This window comes from Melospiza melodia, chromosome 3 (genome assembly GCF_035770615.1).
Source record: "Melospiza melodia melodia isolate bMelMel2 chromosome 3, bMelMel2.pri, whole genome shotgun sequence".
NCBI classification, from domain to species: Eukaryota; Metazoa; Chordata; class Aves; order Passeriformes; family Passerellidae; genus Melospiza; species Melospiza melodia.
In genome coordinates, this window is record NC_086196.1 from 140,525,666 (window position 1) to 140,547,233 (window position 21,568).

Genomic DNA, 21,568 nt, shown 5'->3' on the forward strand with positions numbered 1-21,568 from the left:
AGAAGTTGTAAGGAATTTGGGAAGAAGAAGGGACATTTCAGAAGGAGAAGAAGTTGTTGTTACAGTCCTGGCAAAATCTTTTGTTCTAGCTAATAAAAGAAGTTAGCTTAAAAAACAAAAAAAAAGTGTTTTTTTTTTCTTCACTGTTATATTCATTGGTGATATATGGTGTGTTGTTTTATTTCTTGGTATTATTAACTCTGTGTAAATTGTTTTTTGAGTGAAGCTAACTTTGGATGGGTTGTTTTGTATTTGAGGTAGGATCAATTTCAATAGGTTTCTTTCACAGAGTTCTCATAGGTATTACTGGGATTTTGGTTTTGTTTACTGTATGCATAAACATAGAGATTTGGTAGGGCCAGCTGGGCTGCTGGAGTTTTGGGTGTGAATTTATTAGATGGCTTTTGTTAAACACAGAATAATTATGAAAGGTAACAGCAAATTACTCAATTACCCAATTTATCCAGCTATGTAACCTTACCACAAAGTTTTATATCTTGCCAGTTTTCTGTTCTTCTGCTCCAAGTAGTTGTTGCAAAAAAGAAAGTACTGCTATTTTTCTGAAGAGTTTTCTTCTATAACAAGCCCTTTACTCCCCTTGAATCTGAGTCAGAGCTAAACAGCTGCAGCTGCTCTGAGGGCTTGGTGGGATTAGCCCCCTCCCTTTTCCTGGGTGCCATGGGAACGAGAGGCGGGCACCATCAGGGGTATATTAACCGCAGCCGTGGCTGAGGGGCTTCATTCCCTCTCTGGGATATGCTGGGGTAAGAGCTCTCCTCTCATTTCAGGGAAGAGGCTCTTTCAGCTCGTCTCAGCTTCTTTTCAGCAGGTGTTTCTGGGCATCTAAAGCACAGAGGCTTGGAAGATTCTGTGAAGAAAATAGCATGGAATACAGGGAGTATTTAGGTTTGTGATTTTGGGTTTTGTGTTTAGGGGTGGTAAGGTGGTTTTGTAATTTTTAGTTTTGCTCTGGTTTTTTTTTTGGTTAGATTACTTTTGGTGGAATGTTTGTTTTTTTGGGGTTTTTTTGGGGGTGAGTTTTGGTTGGTTTTCGTGAGTTTTTTGGGTTTTTTGATGTTTTCTGTGTTTTTTTTTTTTGTTTCTGTGGGGAGTCAGGTGTTTTGGGTTTTATTGTTTTTGTGGGGTTTTGTTTGTTTCTTTTTTTTTGTTTTTGTTTTTGTTTTTTAATTGAGGATTGCAACTCCCTGAAATGCCAAGCTGTGTCAAGCACAACATTTTTTTCAGCAGATTGATCATGTCACAAGAGGGATCTGCCCAGTGTCCAAGATGATGTTTGAGATTGAGGCTTCAGGTGAGTTGAGGATGGTGACTGGGAGAGGGAGGGTGTTCAGGTATCCAGTTAGGAGTTCTTGGGAGGGGGTTTGCAGGCAGCAGGGTGAGAAAGGGTGTTTATTTGTTTATTTGAGGGCCCCCCCACACAAGGCTGTTCAGAAGCCTAGCAGAGACATTCCCATGTCTTGCAGCACACAAGGTCATCCACTGCACTCACAGCAATGCCATTTAACTTTGCCTTTCTCTAACCCAGGTTCAACTCCTAAGGAAGGCCACAGCCTTGGAATCAGGATGAAGCTGGAGCCTGAGGGAGCCAGGCACACTCAGGAAAGGGCAAGTAGCTGACTTGCAGGGATTTGGCCCACATAACTCTGGACTCACACTTTGGTTTTGGTTTTCTTTATTGCAGCTGACCGAGAGGCTCACAGGCCATCACAGAGCCCTCCGAGGCAGACTCATTTCAGGTGCAACGTGGATCCACATCGCTGATCATCCAAAAGATAAGTCGGGGGCCACGGCCTGGAGATGGGAGAGTATCAGGTTGGGAGTTCTTGCGCCAGATTTAAAAATTGGCAGTGGGAAAAGCAATCTTCTCCAAGGGCCTCTTAGGACAGGTAAAGGGAGAGGCTCTACTTCTGATGGCAGAAGTCAGGCGGGCAGTGCAGAACAGCTCTGGTCTGTCTGGTGTTGTCTCGTGTGCCGTGTTCCCTGGTGTGTCTTTGGGGTCCCTTTTGCCTTCTCCCCTCGAGGCCCTCACCATAAGCATGATGTGTCGTGTTTCTTGTCCCCCCTGTTTGTCACGTTCCGTTTCACGGGTGTGTGGACACATTTGTGCCGGAGCTGTTCTGCCCTGCCCATGGCCTGCTGCAGTAGGACAAGCCTTGGGGAGTTGAAATTTGTAATGTGGCGTGTACTTGGGCTCTGGATGCTATTCCTAGGTTGGCATAAGGTGTTTGCAGCTTGTGAGTTACCCTGGTGGTGTTTGACATATGTTGTAACTTTCTTTCAGGTGCAGATGCATTCCATGTGGGGCAGAGGGTCAGGGTTAGGAGGTGCCGGGCCTTCTTAGGAGCGCGGTGAGTAGCAGAGTGGTGGGGTTGTGGCCGATGCGGTGCCAAGGTCAGGCACTGATGTTTGGTTCTCTTTAATCTAGCTGTCTGAGAGACACCAGCCCGGTGCCAGCAGGACCTTCCCAGCTGACGAGGTGGCCTTTCTTTGCACCTGACAGGGACCGGCATCCCCAGATGTCTGAGAGATAAGTAGAGGGCGACGACCCACAGTGGGGGTGAAGGCATGGTGCTTGTTTGGGAATTACTGGGAGGGGTTTTTGAGTCCAATTTGGAGGTGGGGAGTGTTCATGAAGGGGCCCCTTTGGCCTCATAAAGACAAAGTCTCACTTTTGATCCCAGTGCTGAGGAGCGCAGGGCAGAGCAGTCCCGGTGTGTCTCGTGTCCTTTGTCTGTTGTGCATTATGTGTTGTTTGTGTATCCCATGTCTTTTACCTTAGGGGGGCCTGTCAGAAACCCTGGCATCATTGTTAGCATCTGTGATCTCTGCATTCCTTGGCCTGGCACCCGGGCCACAGAACTTTTGACTGGGGAGCTCAGACAGGCATCCGACTCTCTTCTGTCTTTGGAAGCATCCAGTCAGGTGTCTTGTCAGGTCTTGTTCTGAGCTGTACGGACAGCTATGCCCCACCTGGTTCCATTATGGTGGATTAGGACTTGTAATATTACGAGGTTAGGTAGAGGGTTTTGACTGTAGGATTCCTAGGCATCCATCTTTGCAGTTATTGGAATAAATCCTTCAGTTAGCATCTTCTTCCTCCAGGGTTCTCTGAGCCTCATCAGCTGACCGTCAGTTTGAACTCAGTCATCTCCTTTTGCATTCTCTCAGTCCTTGCAGCCATTTTCCTTGCCAAGAGATTTCTGTTCCTGTTGTGTCCCCGTTGTCTGTCCTGTCCTGTCCTGTCCTGCCTGTCGTGTGTCACGGGTGTCAGCACACAGTTGTGCCGGGGCTGCTCTGCCCTGCCGCACAGCCTGGTGCAATAGGAGAAGTCCTGGCGACTTGGCATTTGTAATGTGGGTTGTAGTTGGACTCTAGATGGGATTTGTAGATGGACACATCATATCTGGAGCTCTTCAGTTATCCTGCAACAGTTTGACTCTTGTCCTACCTTTTTTTTCAGATTGAGATGGATTAAATCTGTGCCAGAGGCCCCCGTCGCGGGTGAGGGGATTGCCCCGAGCAGGTGAGGCCCCATTTGTCTCTGCAGCAGAAGTGTGTATGGTGACTGTGTTACAGCTCTGTTCTTTGTCTTTCTTTTAGGAAGTCAATCTGGATGCCAGCAGTCAAGGTGGGCAGCGGGGAGAAGTGGTTGTTATTGCTCAGCTCTCAAGCACAACAATTTTTCAGCAGATTCATCGTGTCACAAGAGGGATTTGCCCAGTGTCAAGGATGATGTTTGAGATTGAGGCTTCAGGTGATTGAGGATTGTGACTGGGAGAGGGAGGGTGTTCAGGTATCCAGTTAGGAGTTCTTGGGAGGGGGTTTGCAGGCAGCAGGGTGAGAAAGGGTGTTTGTTTGTTTATTTGAGGCCCCCCCCCCCCCACAAGGCTGTTCAGAAGCCTAGCAGAGGTATTCCCATGTCTTGCAGCACACAAGGTCATCCACTGCACTCACAGCAATGCCATTTAACTTTGCCTTTCTCTAACCCAGGTGCCGCTCCTAAGGAAGGCCACAGCCTTGGAATCAGGATGAAGCTGGAGCCTGAGGGAGCCAGGCACACTCAGGAAAGGGCAAGTAGCTGACTTGCAGGGATTTGGCCCACATAACTCTGGACTCACACTTTGGTTTTGGTTTTCTTTATTGCAGCTGACCAAGAGGCTCACAGGCCATCACAGAGCCCTCCGAGGCAGACTCATTTCAGGTGCAGCGTGGATTCCCATCACCGATCATCCAAAAGATAAGTTGGGGGCCACGGCCTGGAGATGGGAGAGTATCAGGTTGGGAGTTCTTGCGCCAGATTTAAAAATTGGCAGTGGGAAAAGCAATCTTCTCCAAGGGTCTTTTAGGACAGGTAAAGGGAGAGGCTCTACTTTTGATGCCAGATGTCAGGCGGGCAGTGCAGAACAGCTCTGGTCTGTCTGGTGTTGTCTCGTGTGCCGTGTTCCCTGGTGTGTCTTTGGGGTCACTTTTGCCTTCTCCCCTCGAGGCCCTCACCACAAGCATGATGTGTCGTGTTTCTTGTCCCCCCTGTTTGTCACGTTCCGTTTCACGGGTGTGTGGACACATTTGTGCCGGAGCTGTTCTGCCCTGCCCATGGCCTGCTGCAGTAGGACAAGCCTTGGGGAGTTGAAATTTGTAATGTGGCGTGTACTTGGGCTCTGGATGCTATTCCTAGGTTGGCATAAGGTGTTTGCAGCTTGTGAGTTACCCTGGTGGTGTTTGACGTATGTTGTAACTTTCTTTCAGGTGCAGATGCATTCCGTGTGGGGCAGAGGGTCAGGGTTAGGAGGTGCCGGGCCTTCTTAGGAGCGCGGTGAGTAGCAGAGTGGTGGGGTTGTGGCCGATGCGGTGCCAAGGTCAGGCACTGATGTTTGGTTCTCTTTAATCTAGCTGTCTGAGAGACACCAGCCCGGTGCCAGCAGGACCTTCCCAGCTGACGAGGTGGCCTTTCTTTGCACCTGACAGGGACCGGCATCCCCAGATGTCTGAGAGATAAGTAGAGGGCGACGACCCACAGTGGGGGTGAAGGCATGGTGCTTGTTTGGGAATTACTGGGAGGGGTTTTTGAGTCCAATTTGGAGGTGGGGAGTGTTCATGAAGGGGCCCCTTAGGCCCCATAAAAGCCAAGTCTCACTTTTGATCCCAGTGCTGAGGAGCGCAGGGCAGAGCAGTCCCGGTGTGTCTCGTGTCCTTTGTCTGTTGTGCATTATGTGTTGTTTGTGTATCCCATGTCTTTAACTTAGGGGGGCCTGTCAGAAACCTTGGCATCCTTGTTAGCATCTGTGATCTCTGCATTCCTTGGCCTGGCACCCGGGCTACAGAACTTTTGCCTGGGGAGCTCAGGCAGGCATCAGACTCTCTTTTCTCTTTGGAAGCATCCAGTCAGGTGTCTTGTCAGGTCTGGTTCTGAGCTGTACGGACAGCTATGCCCCACCTGGATCCATTATGGTGGATTAGGACTTGTAATATTACGAGGTTAGGTAGAGGGTTTTGACTGTAGCATTCCTAGGCATCCATCTTTGATTTATTCCAATAACTGCATTCAGTTAGCATCTTCTTCCTCCAGGGTTCTCTGAGCCTCATCAGCTCACCATCGGTCTCAGCTCGGTCATCTCCCTTTGCGTTCTCTCAGTCCTTGCAGCCATTTTCCCTGCCAAGAGATTTCTGTTCCTGTTGTGTCCCCGTTGTCGGTCCTGTCCTGTGTCACGGGTGTCGTCACACATTTGGGACAGGGCTGCTCTGCCCTGCTGCACAGCCTGGTGCAATAGGAGAAGTCCTGGGGACTTGGAATTTGTAATGTGGGGTGTAGTTGGACTCTAGATGGGATTTGTAGATGGACACATCATATCTGGAGCTCTTCAGTTATCCTGCAACAGTTTGAGTCTTGTCCTAACTTTTTTTCCAGGTTCAGATGGGTTAAATCTGTGCCAGAGGGCCCCATCCCGGGTGAGGGGATTGCCCCGAGCAGGTGAGGCCCCATGTGTCTCTGCAGCAGAAGTGTGTATGGTGACTGTGTTACAGCTCTGTTCTTTGTCTTTCTTTTTAGGAAATAAGTCTGGATTCCAGCAGCCAAGGTGGGCAGCGGGGAGGAGTGGTTGTTATTGCTCAGCTCTCAAGCACAACCATTTTTCAGGAGATTCATCGTGTCACAAGAGAGATCTGCCCAGTGTCAAGGATGATGTTTGAGATTGAGGCTTCAGGTGAGTTGAGGATGGTGACTGGGAGAGGGAGTGTGTTCAGGTATCCAGTTAGGAGTTCTTGGGAGGGGGTTTGCAGGCAGCAGGGTGAGAAAGGGTGTTTATTTGTTTATTTGAGGGCCCCCCCACACAAGGCTGTTCAGAAGCCTAGCAGAGGCATTGCCGTGTCTTAGAGCACACAAGGTCATCCACTGCACTCACAGCAATGCCATTTAACTTTGCCTTTCTCTAACCCAGGTGCCACCCCTAATGAAGGCCACAGCCTTGGAATCAGGATGAAGCTGGAGCCTGAGGGAGCCAGGCACGCTCAGGAAAGGGCAAGTAGCTGCCTTGGTGGGATTTGGCCCACATAACTCTGGACTCACACTTTGGTTTTGGTTTTCTTTATTGTAGCTGACCGAGAGGCTAACAGGCCATCACAGAGCCTTCCGAGGCAGACTCATTTCAGGTGCAGCGTGGATTCCCATCACCCATCATCCAAAAGATAAGTTTGGGGCCACGGCCTGGAGATGGGAGAGTATCAGGTTGGGAGTTCTTGTGCCAGAATTAAAAATTGGCAGTGGGAAAAGCAATCTTCTCCAAGGGCCTCTTAGGACAGCTAAAGGGAGAGGCTCTGCTTTTGATGGCAGATGTCAGGCGGGCAGTGCAGAACAGCTCCGGTGTCTGTCTGGTGTTGTCTCATGTGTCGTGTTCCGTGGTGTGTCTTTGGGGTCCCTTTTCCCCTCTTCCCTCCAGGCCCTCACCACAAGCATGATGTGTCGTATGTCTTGTCCCCCCTGTTTGTCACGTTCTGTGTCACGGGTGTGTGCACACGTTTGTGCCGGAGCTGTTCTGCCCTGCCGCATGGCCTGCTGCAGTAGGACAAGCCTTGGGGAGTTTGAATTTGTGATGTGGGCTGTACTTGGGCTCTGGATGCTATTCCGAGGTTGGCATAAGGTGTTTGCAGCTTGTGAGTTACCCTGGTGGTGTTTGACATATGTTGTAACTTTCTTTCAGGTGCAGATGCATTCCATGTGGGGCAGAGGGTCAGGGTTAGGAGGTGCCGGGCCTTCTTAGGAGCGCGGTGAGTAGCAGAGTGGTGGGGTTTTGGCCTATGCGGTGCCAAGGTCAGGCACTGATGTTTGGTTCTCTTTAATCTAGCTGTCTGAGGGACACCAGCCCGGTGCCAGCAGGACCTTCCCAGGTGACGAGGTGGCCTTTCTATGCACCTGACACAGACTGGCATCCACAGATGCCTAAGAGATAAGTAGAGGGCTGTGGCCCACAGTGGGGATGAAGGCATGGTGCTGGTTTGGGAATTACTGGGAGGGGTTTTTGAGTCCAATTTGGAGGTGGGGGGTGTTTACGAAGTGGCCCCTTAGGCCCCATAAAAGCCACGTCTCACTTTTGATCCCAGTGCTGAGGTGTGCAGGGCAGAGCAGTCCCGGTGTGTCTCGTGTCCTTTGTCTGTTGTGCATTATGTGTTGTTTGTGTATCCCATGTCTTTATCTTAGGGGGGCCTGTCAGAAACCCTGGCATCATCGTTAGCATCTGTGACCTCTGAATTCTCTGGTCTGGCACCCAGGCCACAGAACTTTTTACTCAGAGCTCAGGCAGGCATCAGACTCTCTTCTGTCTTTGGAAGCATCCAGTCAGGTGTCTTGTCAGGTCTTGTTCTGAGCTGTACGGACAGCTATGCCCCACCTGGTTCCATTATGGTGGATTAGGACTTGTAATATTACGAGGTTAGGTAGAGGGTTTTGACAGTAGGATTCCTAGGCATCCATCTTTGCAGTTATTGGAATAAATCATTCAGTTAGCATCTTCTTCCTCCAGGGTTCTCTGAGCCTCATCAGCTCACCATCGGTCTCAGCTCGGTCATCTCCTTTTGCATTCTCTCAGTCCTTGCAGCCATTTTCCTTGCCAAGAGATTTCTGTTCCTGTTGTGTCCCCGTTGTCTGTCCTGTCCTGTCCTGTCTGTCCTGTGTCATGGGTGTCTGCACACAGTTGTGCCGGGGCTGCTCTGCCCTGCCGCATAGCCTGGTGCGATAGGAGAAGTCTCGGAGACTTGGAATTTGTAATGTGGGGTGTAGTTGGACTCTAGATGGGATTTGTAGATGGACACATCATATCTGGAGCTCATCAGTTATCCTGCAACAGTGTGACTCTGGTCGTAACTTTTTTTTCAGATTGAGATGGATTAAATCTGTGCCAGAGGCCCCCGTCGCGGGTGAGGGGATTGCCCCGAGCAGGTGAGGCCCCATTTGTCTCTGCAGCAGAAGTGTATGTGGTGACTGTGTTACAGCACTGTTCTTTGTCTTTCTTTTTAGGAAATAAATCTGGATTCCAGCAGCCAAGGTGAGCAGCGGAGAGAAGTGGTTGTTATTGCTCAGCTCTCAAGCACAACAATTTTTCAGCCGATTCATCGTGTCGCAAGAGAGATGTGCCCAGTGTCAAGGATGATGTTTGAGATTGAGGCTTCAGGTGATCGAGGATCGTGACTGGGAGAGGGAGTGTGTTCAGGTATCCAGTTAGGAGTTCTTGGGAGGGGGTTTGCAGGCAGCAGGGTGAGAAAGGGTGTTTGTTTGTTTATTTGAGGGCCCCCCCACACAAGGCTGTTCAGCAGCCTAGCAGAGGCATTCCCATGTCTTGCAGCAGACAAGGTCATCCACTGCACTCACAGCAATGCCATTTAACTTTGCCTTTCTCTTACCCAGGTACCACCCCTAATGAAGGCCACAGCCTTGGAATCAGGATGAAGCTGGAGCCTGAGGGAGCCAGGCACACTCAGGAAAGGGCAAGTAGCTGACTTGCAGGGATTTGGCCTACGTAACTCTGGACTCACACTTTGGTTTTGGTTATTGCAGCTGACCGAGAGGCTCACAGGCCATCACAGAGCCCTCCGAGGCACACTCATTTCAAGTGCAATGTGGATCCGCCTCGCCGATCATCCAAAAGATAAGTTTGGGGCCACGGCCTGGAGATGAGAGAATAGTGGGTTGGTAGTTCTTGGGGCAGATTTAGAAATTAGCAAAGAGAAGAGCATTCTTCTCCAAGGGCCTCTTAGGACAGCTAAAGGGAGAGGGTCTACTTTTGATGGCAGCTTTCAGGCGGGCAGTGCAGAACAGCTCTGGTCTGTCTGGTGTTGTCTCGTGTGCCGTGTTACCTAGTGTGTCTTTGGGGTCTCTTTGTCCCTTTTCCCCTCAAGGCCCTCACCACAAGCATGATGTGTCGTGTTTCTTGTCCCCCCTGTTTGTCACGTTCTGTGTCACGGGTGTGTGCACACGTTTGTGCCAGAGCTGTTCTGCCCTGCCGCGTGGCCTGCTGCAGTAGGACAAACCATAGGGAGTGGGAATTTGTCATGTGGGCTGTACTTGGGCTCTAGATGCTGTTCCTAGATTGACATAAGGTGTTTGCAGCTTGTGAGTTACCCTGGTGGTGTTTGACATATGTTGTAACTTTCTTTCAGGTGCAGATGCATTCCAGGTGTGGCAGAGGGTCAAGGTTAGGAGGTGCCGGGCCTTCTTAGGAGCGCGGTGAGTAGCAGAGTGGTGGGGTTTTGGCCGATGCGGTGCCAAGGTCAGGCCCTGATGTTTGGTTCTCTTTAATACAGCTGTCTGAGAGACACCAGCCCGGTGCCAGCAGGAACTTCCCAGCTGACGAGGTGGCCTTTCTATGCCCCTGACAGGGACCAGCATCCCCAGATGTCTGAGAGATAAGTAGAGGGTGATGACCCACAGAGGGGATGAAGGCATGGTGCTGGTTTGGGAATTACTGGGAGGGGTTTTTGAGTCCAATTTGGAGGTGGGGGGTGTTCATGAAGTGGCCCCTTAGGCCCCATAAAAGCCACGTCTCACTTTTGATCCCAGTGCTGAGGTGTGCAGGGCAGAGCAGTCCCGGTGTGTCTCGTGTCCTTTGTCTGTTGTGCGTTACGTGTTGTTAGTGTATCCCATGTCTTTTACCTTAGGGGGGCCTGTCAGAAACCTTGGCATCCTTGTTAGCATCTGTGATCACTGCATTCCTTGGCCTGGCACCCGGGCCACAGAACTTTTGCCTGGGGAGCTCAGACAGGCATCAGACTCTCTTTTCTCTTTGGAAGCATCCAGTCAGGTGTCTTGTCAGGTCTTGTTCTGAGCTGTAGGGACAGCTATGCCCCACCTGGATCCATTATGGTGGATTAGGACTTGTAAAAATGTGAGGGCAGGCAGAGGATTCTGACCATAGGATTCCTAGGCATCGATCTTTGCTGTTCTTGGAATAAATGATTCAGTTAGCATCTTCTTCCTCCAGGGTTCTCTGAGCCTCATCAGCTGACCGTCAGTTTGAACTCAGTCATCTCCTTCTGCATTCTCTCAGTCCTTGCAGCCATTTTCCTTGCCAAGAGATTTCTGTTCCTGTTGTGTCCCTGTTGTCTGTCCTGTCCTGTCTGTCCTGTGTCACGGGTGTCAGCACACAGTTGTGCCGGGGCTGCTCTGCCCTGCCGCATAGCCTGGTGCGATAGGAGAGGGCCCGGGGACTTGGAATGTGTAATATGGGGTGTAGTTGGACTCTAGGTGGGATTTGTAGATGGACACAGGATCTCTGGAGCTCCTCAGTTATCCTGCAACAGTGTGACTCTTGTCCTACCTTTTTTTTCAGATTCAGATGGATTAAATCTGTGCCAGAAGGCCCCGTCCCGTTGAGGGGATTCCCCTGAGCAGGTGAGGCCCCATTTGTCTCTGCAGCAGAAGTGTGTATGGTGACTCTGTTACAGCTCTGTTCTTTGTCTTTCTTTTTAGGAAGTCAATCTGGATGCCAGCAGCCAAGGTGAGCAGCGGAGAGAAGTAGTTGTTATTGCTCAGCTCTGAAGCACAACCATTTTTCAGCAGATTCATCGTGTCACAAGAGGGATTTGCCCAGTGTCAAGGATGATGTTTGAGATTGAGGCTTCAGGTGAGTTGAGGATGGTGACTGGGAGAGGGACGGTGTTCAGGTATCCAGTTAGGAGTTCTTGGTGGGGGGTTTGCAGGCAGCAGGGTGAGAAAGGGTGTTTATTTGTTTATTTGAGGACCCCCCCTACAAGGCTGTTCAGAAGCCTAGCCGAGGTATTCCCATGTCTAGCAGCACACAAGGTCATCCACTGCACTCACAGCAATGCCATTTAACTTTGCCTTTCTCTTACCCAGGTACCACCCCTAATGAAGGCCACATCCTTGGAATCAGGATGAAGCTGGAGCCTGAAGGAGCCAGGCACACTCAGGAAAGGGCAAGTAGCTGACTTGCAGGGATTTGGCCTACGTAACTCTGGACTCACACTTTGGTTTTGGTTATTGCAGCTGACCGAGAGGCTCACAGGCCATCACAGAGCCCTCCGAGGCACACTCATTTCAAGTGCAATGTGGATCCGCCTCGCCGATCATCCAAAAGATAAGTTTGGGGCCACGGCCTGGAGATGAGAGAATAGTGGGTTGGTAGTTCTTGGGGCAGATTTAGAAATTAGCAAAGAGAAGAGCATTCTTCTCCAAGGGCCTCTTAGGACAGCTAAAGGGAGAGGGTCTACTTTTGATGGCAGCTTTCAGGCGGGCAGTGCAGAACAGCTCTGGTCTGTCTGGTGTTGTCTCGTGTGCCGTGTTACCTAGTGTGTCTTTGGGGTCTCTTTGTCCCTTTTCCCCTCAAGGCCCTCACCACAAGCATGATGTGTCGTGTTTCTTGTCCCCCCTGTTTGTCACGTTCTGTGTCACGGGTGTGTGCACACGTTTGTGCCAGAGCTGTTCTGCCCTGCCGCATGGCCTGCTGCAGTAGGACAAACCATAGGGAGTGGGAATTTGTCATGTGGGCTGTACTTGGGCTCTAGATGCTGTTCCTAGATTGACATAAGGTGTTTGCAGCTTGTGAGTTACCCTGGTGGTGTTTGACATATGTTGTAACTTTCTTTCAGGTGCAGATGGATTCCAGGTGTGGCAGAGGGTCAGGGTTAGGAGGTGCCGGGCCTTCTTAGGAGCGCGGTGAGTAGCAGAGTGGTGGGGTTTTGGCCGATGCGGTGCCAAGGTCAGGCCCTGATGTTTGGTTCTCTTTAATACAGCTGTCTGAGAGACACCAGCCCGGTGCCAGCAGGAACTTCCCAGCTGACGAGGTGGCCTTTCTATGCCCCTGACAGGGACCAGCATCCCCAGATGTCTGAGAGATAAGTAGAGGGTGATGACCCACAGAGGGGATGAAGGCATGGTGCTGGTTTGGGAATTACTGGGAGGGGTTTTTGAGTCCAATTTGGAGGTGGGGGGTGTTCATGAAGTGGCCCCTTAGGCCCCATAAAAGCCACGTCTCACTTTTGATCCCAGTGCTGAGGTGTGCAGGGCAGAGCAGTCCCGGTGTGTCTCGTGTCCTTTGTCTGTTGTGCGTTACGTGTTGTTTGTGTATCCCATGTCTTTTACCTTAGGGGGGCCTGTCAGAAACCTTGGCATCCTTGTTAGCATCTGTGATCTCTGCATTCCTTGGCCTGGCACCCGGGCCACAGAACTTTTGCCTGGGGAGCTCAGACAGGCATCAGACTCTCTTTTCTCTTTGGAAGCATCCAGTCAGGTGTCTTGTCAGGTCTTGTTCTGAGCTGTAGGGACAGCTATGCCCCACCTGGATCCATTATGGTGGATTAGGACTTGTAAAAATGTGAGGGCAGGCAGAGGATTCTGACCATAGGATTCCTAGGCATCGATCTTTGCTGTTCTTGGAATAAATGATTCAGTTAGCATCTTCTTCCTCCAGGGTTCTCTGAGCCTCATCAGCTGACCGTCAGTTTGAACTCAGTCATCTCCTTCTGCATTCTCTCAGTCCTTGCAGCCATTTTCCTTGCCAAGAGATTTCTGTTCCTGTTGTGTCCCTGTTGTCTGTCCTGTCCTGTCTGTCCTGTGTCATGGGTGTCAGCACACAGTTGTGCCGGGGCTGCTCTGCCCTGCCGCATAGCCTGGTGCGATAGGAGAGGGCCCGGGGACTTGGAATGTGTAATGTGGGGTGTAGTTGGACTCTAGGTGGGATTTGTAGATGGACACAGGATATCTGGAGCTCCTCAGTTATCCTGCAACAGTGTGACTCTTGTCCTACCTTTTTTTTCAGATTCAGATGGATTAAATCTGTGCCAGAAGGCCCCATCCCGTTGAGGGGATTCCCCTGAGCAGGTGAGGCCCCATTTGTCTCTGCAGCAGAAGTGTGTATGGTGACTCTGTTACAGCTCTGTTCTTTGTCTTTCTTTTTAGGAAGTCAATCTGGATGCCAGCAGCCAAGGTGAGCAGCGGAGAGAAGTAGTTGTTATTGCTCAGCTCTGAAGCACAACCATTTTTCAGCAGATTCATCGTGTCACAAGAGGGATTTGCCCAGTGTCAAGGATGATGTTTGAGATTGAGGCTTCAGGTGAGTTGAGGATGGTGACTGGGAGAGGGAGGGTGTTCAGGTATCCAGTTAGGAGTTCTTGGTGGGGGGTTTGCAGGCAGCAGGGTGAGAAAGGGTGTTTATTTGTTTATTTGAGGACCCCCCCTACAAGGCTGTTCAGAAGCCTAGCCGAGGTATTCCCATGTCTTGCAGCACACAGGGTCATCCACTGCACTCACAGCAATGCCATTTAACTTTGCCTTTCTCTTACCCAGGTACCACCCCTAATGAAGGCCACATCCTTGGAATCAGGATGAAGCTGGAGCCTGAGGGAGCCAGGCACACTCAGGAAAGGGGAAGTAGCTGCCTTGGTGGGATTTGGCCCACATAAGTCTGAACTCATACTTTGGTTTTGGTTTTCTTTATTGTTGCTGACTGGGAGGCTAACAGGCCATCACAGAGCCCTCCGAGGCAGACGCATTTCAGGTGCAGCGTGGATTCCCCTCCCCAATCATCCAAAAGATAAGTCGGGGGCCATGGCCTGGTGATGGGAGTGTAGCAGGTTGGGAGTTTTTGGGGCAGAGTTAAAAATCAGCAGAGGGAAAAGCAATCTTTTCCAAGGGCCTCTTAGGACAGGTAAAGGGAGAGGCTCTTCTTTTGATGGCAGATGTCAGGCGGGCAGTGCAGAACAGCTCCGGTCTGTGTCCTGTTGTCTGGTGTACTGTGTTCCCTAGTGTGTCTTTGGAGTCCCTTTTGCCCTCTTCCCTCGAGGCCCTCACCACAAGCATGATGTGTTGTGTTTGGTGTCCCCCTGTTTGTCAGGTTCTGTGTCACGGGTGTCTGTGGGTATTTGTGCCGGAGCTGTTCTGCCCTGCAGCATGGCGTGCTGCAATGGGACAAGCCTGGGGAGTTGAAATTTGAATGTGGGCTCTACTTGGGCACTAGGTGCTATTCCTAGGTTGACATAAGGTGTTTCCAGCTTGAAAGTTAAAGTTATTGTGGAGGTGTGTGACATATGTTCTAACTTTCTTTCAGGTGTGGATGCATTGCATCCATGGCAGAGGGTCAGGGTTAGGAGGTGCTGGGCATTCCTAGGAGCATGGTGAGTAGCAGACTGGTGGGGTTTTGGCCGATGCGGTGCCAAGGTCAGGCACTGATGTTTGGTTTTCTTTGCTCTAGCTGTCTGAGAGACACCAGCCCAGTGCCAGCACGACCTTCCCAGGTGACGAGGTGGCCTTTCTTTGCACCTGACACAGACTGGCATCCCCTGATGTCTGAGAGATAAGCAGAGGGCTGCAACCCTCAGAGGGTATGAACGTGGGGTGCTTTGTCAGGACTCCCTGAGGTGGGGGTCTGAGTTGGCTCTGGCAATGAGGTTAGCCAAGATGTTGCCCCTTAGGCCCCATAAAAGCAAAGTCTCCGTTTTGATGACAGTGCTGAGGTGCGCAGCAGGGCAGAGCAGTCCCGGTGTGTCTTGTGTCACTTGTCTTTTGTGTATTGTGTGTTGCCTGGATATCTCATGTCTCTTATCTTAGCCCTGTGAGGGGCCTCTCAGAAACTTTTCCTAGCATCTGTGATCTCAGCGTTCCTTGCCCTGGCACCCATGCCATAGATCTTTTGACTGGGGAGCTCACACAGGCATCAGAAATGCATCTCTCTTTAGAAGCATCCAGTCAAATGTCTTGTCATGTCTTGTTCTGAGCTGTACGGACAGCCATGCTGCGCAATGATCCATTATAGCAGACTAGGACTTGTAAGGATGTGAGGTTAGGGAGAGGATTCTGACTGTAGGATTCTCGGGCATCCATCTTTGCAGTTTTTGGAATAAATCATTCTGTTTGCATCTTCTTCCTCCAGGGTTCTCTGAGCCTCATCAGCTCGCCATCAGCTTCAACTCTTCTTCTTTTGCATTCTCTCAGTCCTTGCAGCCATTTTCCTTGCTAAGAGATTTCCGTTCCTGTTGTGTCCCCAGTGTTTGTCACGTCTTGTCTGTCCTGTGTCACGGGTGTCTGCACACATTTGTGCTGGAGCTGCTGTTCTGCTGTTCTGCCCTGCTGCATATCCTGGTGCAATATGAGAAGTCTCAGGGACTTGGAATTTGTAATGTGTAGTTGGATTCTAGATGGGATTTGTAGATGGACACAGGATACGTGGAGCCAATAAGTTATCCTGCAGCCCTTTGACTTTCATCCTAACTTTCTTTTAGTTGCAGAAGGATAAATCCAGGGCAGAGCCCCCCATTCTGGGTGAGGGGATTCCCCTGTGAAGGTCAGTCACTGTTTGTCTCTGCAGAGGAAGCATAAATTGTGGCTGCTGCAGCTCTGCTCTTTGTCTTTATTTTTAGGAAGTCAAGGCAGAGAGCAGCTGTCAAGGCTGAGTGGGCAAGGTGAGCATTGAGTAGGGTACCGAAACAGTTGTTATTGCTGAGGTCTCAGTTTCTGGTGCAGCTCTAGGTATGTATTATTCCTCTTTTTATTTTAGATGGACTGCTTGCCATCTATCCTAGCCCAGCATGCCCATGCCAGGTGGGTTCAAGCTTAAGGTATCAGTACGGCATACTTGTCAGGGTTGGGAGGTTGTGTTTTCACAGTATCTCAGCATGCTTTTCTGCTTTGTTTCTTTGCAGGTGCTGTTGCTGCCCTAGGCATGCCGGGGAAGAGAGGAGGGCAGGTGACTCGGAGTTTAGATGGGCTGATTCCTAGGTGAGCGTTATGCAGCAGCATGCTAAGTGTGTACATTTTCTTTTTGCAGGTATCTTCCGGGCGGCCTCCAGAGTCAAATCAAGACTTGAGGTGAGCTGGGGCAGGGGTGCGAAGGAGTCCCGGGGATTGCTGTTTTTGAGGGCAATAGTCACCTTTTCTGTTTTGCCTTAGGTACCCTGGGCAGGCTTGTAGCCACAGCTTGGAAGCGGCAGCACCGAAGCACACACATTGAGAACGTCTCAACGTCCACGTCTGACCGAGGATGGATTTTGTCCGCTTGTCTTCCAAAGCTAAGTGTCGGGGCCAGTGGTTGGGAGAAGGGGAAAAGCCTTTACTATCACAGAAGGCAATCTGATGTCAGCTTAGCGGAGAGGTCTGTAGTGGGACAGGCTCCCTGGAAGTAAAGGGAGAGGGTTTCTCCTCAGCCTCACCAGAGCCTTTGCCGGGCAGGGCAGTTCCTACTCATCTCCACATTCTTGTGAACTTTGCGTCATCAGCCTTCTTCGACTTGACGTCGTCACGGCTCTTTCCCCCGTGGAGCTCGCCTTCAGGTCCGGAGCTGTAGCCGCAGTTACCTGGCAGTCCGCTTCCTTCTCTAGGCTTGCTGAGCCTCTCGAGCATCCTCTTAACTGCTTTGGCCCTAACTTCCTTTAATGAGTTGCATTTCATCATCACATGCTGTTGTCATAGGGCTTCCTTTCCCTTGGCCTCATAGGCCTCTGGCTCGTCTTGTGCTAGGACTCTCGGGTCCCTAAAGGGAAAGTGCCAAGCAGTTGCAACTTGTCTCTGTGTTATGTCATCTGTGTCTGTGTTATGGTGTGTGTGTCCATTGTCTTACACGGCATAGGCCTTTGTTACATCTCAATGCTTTATCGGCTCTCTTCTGTGCCATGTTCTACTCACATTCCTTGCCGGATATCCCTTATTCCAATATCTTTACATTTTTACTCTTTGAGACAGGAATGTCTCACAGGGACAAGATGTTCTCATCCATCTTCCTTCTCACTATCAGCTTTGGTAGTGCTTTTTTTTCCATTTTCTTGGACTTCTAGAGGGAGCATCTTACACCCTCCTCACGTGACTGCAGTAGTTCTATAGGTTCCATCTTCTCAAAGGGTACAGGGCTCAATAAGTAATCTTCCAGAGAGTTTTCTTAAGTCGTGGTTTATATTGTATGTTCCTATGTTGGCTTATATTGTATGTACTTACATACAGTATAAGTACGTACAGTATAAGCCAGCATAGGTACATGCAATGTAAGTGCATCGCCTTATATTGTCTGTACTTACACTGCATGTAAGCATGTCACCTTATATTGTGTGTACTACACTCTATGTACACTTGCACTGTATGCGTCAGCTTACATTGTGTGTAGACTGTACCACTTATGATCGGAGCTGCCCTGCCCTGGCACATAGTCACAGTTAGGTAGAACAGTTATAACAACTTTACTGTTCATCTGTCTTTTGTGGGATTTTGGGTAGAAAATTCATCAGTCCAGAGTGGGGACAAGTCCTAGCTGTCAGATAGCCACTTGTTGACCCTTCCTGTTGTCTCAGAGGTCGCCGAGGCTGCTGATTTCCCCAGGATCTGCCATTTACCTCAAGGAGCGGCAGCCAGAAGATGTGTCAAAGCACCTTCTTCAGCATCTCAGGGAAGGGCCACAGTGAGCGTGTAAGGAGGAGTGTGTGTGAGAGCACGTGGCTGTGTCTGTCTGCTCGTCTCTGCGTGTGTGAGCTCATGCTGACTGGATTTAACCTTGTGTATATGACTTTTGCTTTTCAGGTTTTGCAACTCATTGTTAAATTGAGAATAAAAAATCCCCAGCTGCCTTCCACCCTGGCTGTTTTTTTTTTTTTGGTCCCGGCCAAGTAAAAACCCAGAAAAATACTCCAAGATAGGCTAGAAAAGGCCCAAAAAACCCAGTAAAAAAACCCAAGATGGGCAAGAAAAACCCAGAAAAAAGCAGAAAAAACCCCAAAATGGGCAACAAAGAAACCCCACAAAAATCCAGGAAAAAAACTGCAAGATGGGGAAGAAAAAAATCAAGAAAAAACCCAGAACAATCCCAGGGAAAAAATCTCAAGAGGGGCAAGAGCAAACCCGGGAAAAAAAGCTAAAAACCCCAAGATGGGCAAGAAAAAAACCAGGGAAAAAAACCAAGATGGGCAAGAAAAGCCCAGAAAAAACCCAGAAAAAAAAAAAAAAACAGGAAAAAGAAACTGGAAGAACCCCCAAGGTGGGCAAGGAAAACCCAGAAAAAACTAAGGAAAAAAACCAAACATGGGCGAGAATACCCAGAAAAAAACCCCAAGATGGACCAGAAAAAACGCAGGAAAAACCAGGAAAAATAAACCAGGAAAAAAAAACGGAAAAAAAATCCCAAGATGGGCAAGGAAAAACCCAGAAAAAAACCAAGAACAAAAACCCCAGACTGGCAGGAAAAAAACGCAAAAAAAAAAAACCAAGATGGGCAAGGAGAAGATCCTCAAAAAACCCAGAAAAATCACAGAAAATCTCCCCAAGATGGGCAAGAAAAAAAGCAAGATGGACCAGAAAAAAACCTGAAAAAACCAAGAAAAAAAAAAAAAAAGGAAAAAAAAAAGGGAAAAAAACCACCAAGATGGGCAAGAAAACACCCAGAAAAAAACCCAGAAAAAAAATTCAAGATGGGCAAGAATAAACCTGGAAAAAACCCCGCAAGACTGGCAAAAAAAACCCAGGAAAAACTCCAAACTGGGCAAGAAAAAAAACTGTCGTAAAAGGTGGCGTAAAGCGCGACTGTCGTAAAGGCTGCCGTAAAGCGCGACTGTCGTAAAAGGTGCCGTAAAGCGCGACTGTCGTAAAAGGTGCCGTAAAGCGCGACTGTCGTAAAGACTGCCGTAAAGCGCGACTGTCGTAAAAGGTGCCGTAAAGCGCGACTGTCGTAAAAGGTGTCGTAAAGCGCGACTGTCGTAAAGACTGCCGTAAAGCGCGACTGTCGTAAAAGGTGCCGTAAAGCGCGACTGTCGTAAAAGGTGTCGTAAAGCGCGACTGTCGTAAAGACTGCCGTAAAGCGCGACTGTCGTAAAAGGTGCCGTAAAGCGCTACTGTCGTAAAGACTGCCGTAAAGCGCGACTGTCGTAAAAGGTGCCGTAAAAGCGTGACTGACGTAAAAGGTGCCGTAAAGCGCGACTGTCGTAAAAACTGCCGTAAAGCGCGACTGTCGTAAAGACTGCCGTAAAGCGCGACTGTCGTAAAGACTGCCGTAAAGCGCGACTGTCGTAAAAGGTGCCGTAAAGCGCGACTGTCGTAAAAGGTGCCGTAAAGCGCGACTGTCGTAAAAGGTGCCGTAAAGCGCGACTGTCGTAAAAGGTGCCGTAAAGCGCGACTGTCGTAAAGACTGCCGTAAAGCGCGACTGTCGTAAAAGGTGCCGTAAAGCGCGACTGTCGTAAAAGGTGCCGTAAAGCGCGACTGTCGTAAAAGGTGCCGTAAAGCGCGACTGTCGTAAAAGGTGCCGTTAAGCGTTACTATGCGAATTGTTCCGAAGAGCCGAACTTAAATGAGTTTAGACCAAGAGCCGAACCAAGGTGAACCAAGCCGAGTTTCATTAAACAGAACTGAACGTCGCCGCACCACTGTGCCTGCAGTGCGCCTGTGCAGACAGAAGGGGGCGCTGTGCCTGCAGTGCGCCGGTGCACACAGCAGGGAGCGCTGTATAAAGTAAGTATGAAATATCAACTATCTATAAGAAGGAATAAACGCTCTATGTCACGTGCAACAGTAGAAAATTTCAGGTTCCCAGGAAATAAATAGTTTTCTTTAAATCATTTTCATTTTGGAGTTTTTTTAATCCCAGATAGCCTGAAAGTTTCTACTGCTGCTTTTTTATTCTAAAGCTAGAAATGAAAACCAAGATTAGAAATACAGGGAAAGAAAGAAAGAAAGGAAGAGAAAGAAAAAAAGAAAATAAGGAAAGGAACTGAAAGGAAGAAAGAAGGAAGGAAGGAAGACAGACAAAAAAAACCAAAAACAAGGAGGGCAAGGAGAAACCTAGGGGGAAAAAAAAGAAAAAGAAAGGAAAAAAAAAAACAACAAAAAACAAACCCACAGAAGAAAACCAAGATGGGCAAGAAAAATCCCTGAAAACAGACCAGAGTAAAACCCCAGGATGGGCAAGAAACAAAATCACAACAAAAAACCAAGATGGGGAAGAAAAAAAAAAAAAACCAAACTGCAAAAAAACCCCCAAGGGGGGCAAGGAAAAACCAGAAAAAACACCAAAATGGGCAAGAAGAAACGAAGAAAAAACCCCAAGAAATGCCAGAAAAAAATCAAGGAAAAAGGGAGTAAAAGCCCCAAGAAACAAGGCAAGAAAGAGAGGCAATAAAGGCCACAAAAACTCAAGACAAAAAAAACCAAAAACAAGACATGCCAGAAAAAGGTACGAAAATCGTTCTGCCAGGTGCGATCAAGGTGAGCGGGTTCAGATTCAGGTCCAGGAGATGAACAAGTGTCAGATTAGCTTGGGGCACTGCTGAGCAACGCAGCTGTGACAGGATTTATGTTTAAATACAGTTTAAATGAATTGGGCATTGTTTGGCTTTTATTGGGGTATGGGCTGGAGATTTCATAAAAAATATAAAACTAGAAATGCAAATATATCAGATATATGTCGATATCAATAAATATTTAATATATATTTATATAAATAAAAGAAATATATTGTGTCAAAAGAATGTATCTATTATTATATAAAAAGGTATTCTCTCCAATATATATAATATCTATAAATATAACAAATGAAAATTACAAATATAGATGTGAATAAAATTATGACAAACAAAATTATTTTTAAAATTTTAAATGTGTTTTAAAGAAAGGGGTGTCTTAGCTTTTTATGTCGTTAGAGGCAGGGGTTTTATTTTAAATAATATAAGTACTATAGAAATGTAAATCGACATACAGAAATATATCTTTATATCTCTATATATTTATTATATAATACCAAACTATGAATAGAAATAGAAATAGAAATCTATGTAAGTAACATGAAGAGATGCAATATATAATATAATTTTTATTATACAGTAATATAAATTCTAAATATACATGTGAATATAAATATGAAAAATATATGATGGGGGCTCGGAGCAGCCCAGGTGTGAGTGTGAGGATGATGGGGGCTGGGAGCAGCCCAGGTATGAGCTGTTAGGATGATGGGGGCTCGGAGCAGCCCAGGTGTGAGTGTGAGGATGATGAGGGGGCGGCTCCTGCCGGGGCGAGGCTGTTTTAGGGGGAGGCTTTGCCTCAGCTCCCTTTTGCATGGAGCTGCTGAGTGGAGGGGTTTA

At 48.7% G+C, this 21,568-nt stretch overlaps 1 long non-coding RNA gene across 1 annotated transcript; it reads left to right on the forward strand.

Annotated features, from left to right (window-relative positions):
* The first annotated feature begins 15,004 nt into the window (after nt 1-15,004).
* Nucleotides 15,005-18,370, forward strand: LOC134416875 (uncharacterized). The gene is made up of 6 exons (XR_010027435.1): nt 15,005-15,921; nt 16,017-16,060; nt 16,162-16,205; nt 16,287-16,327; nt 16,409-17,911; nt 18,023-18,370. It is a non-coding gene; the product is annotated as an uncharacterized LOC134416875 (long non-coding RNA).
* The last annotated feature ends 3,198 nt before the right edge of the window (nt 18,371-21,568 follow it).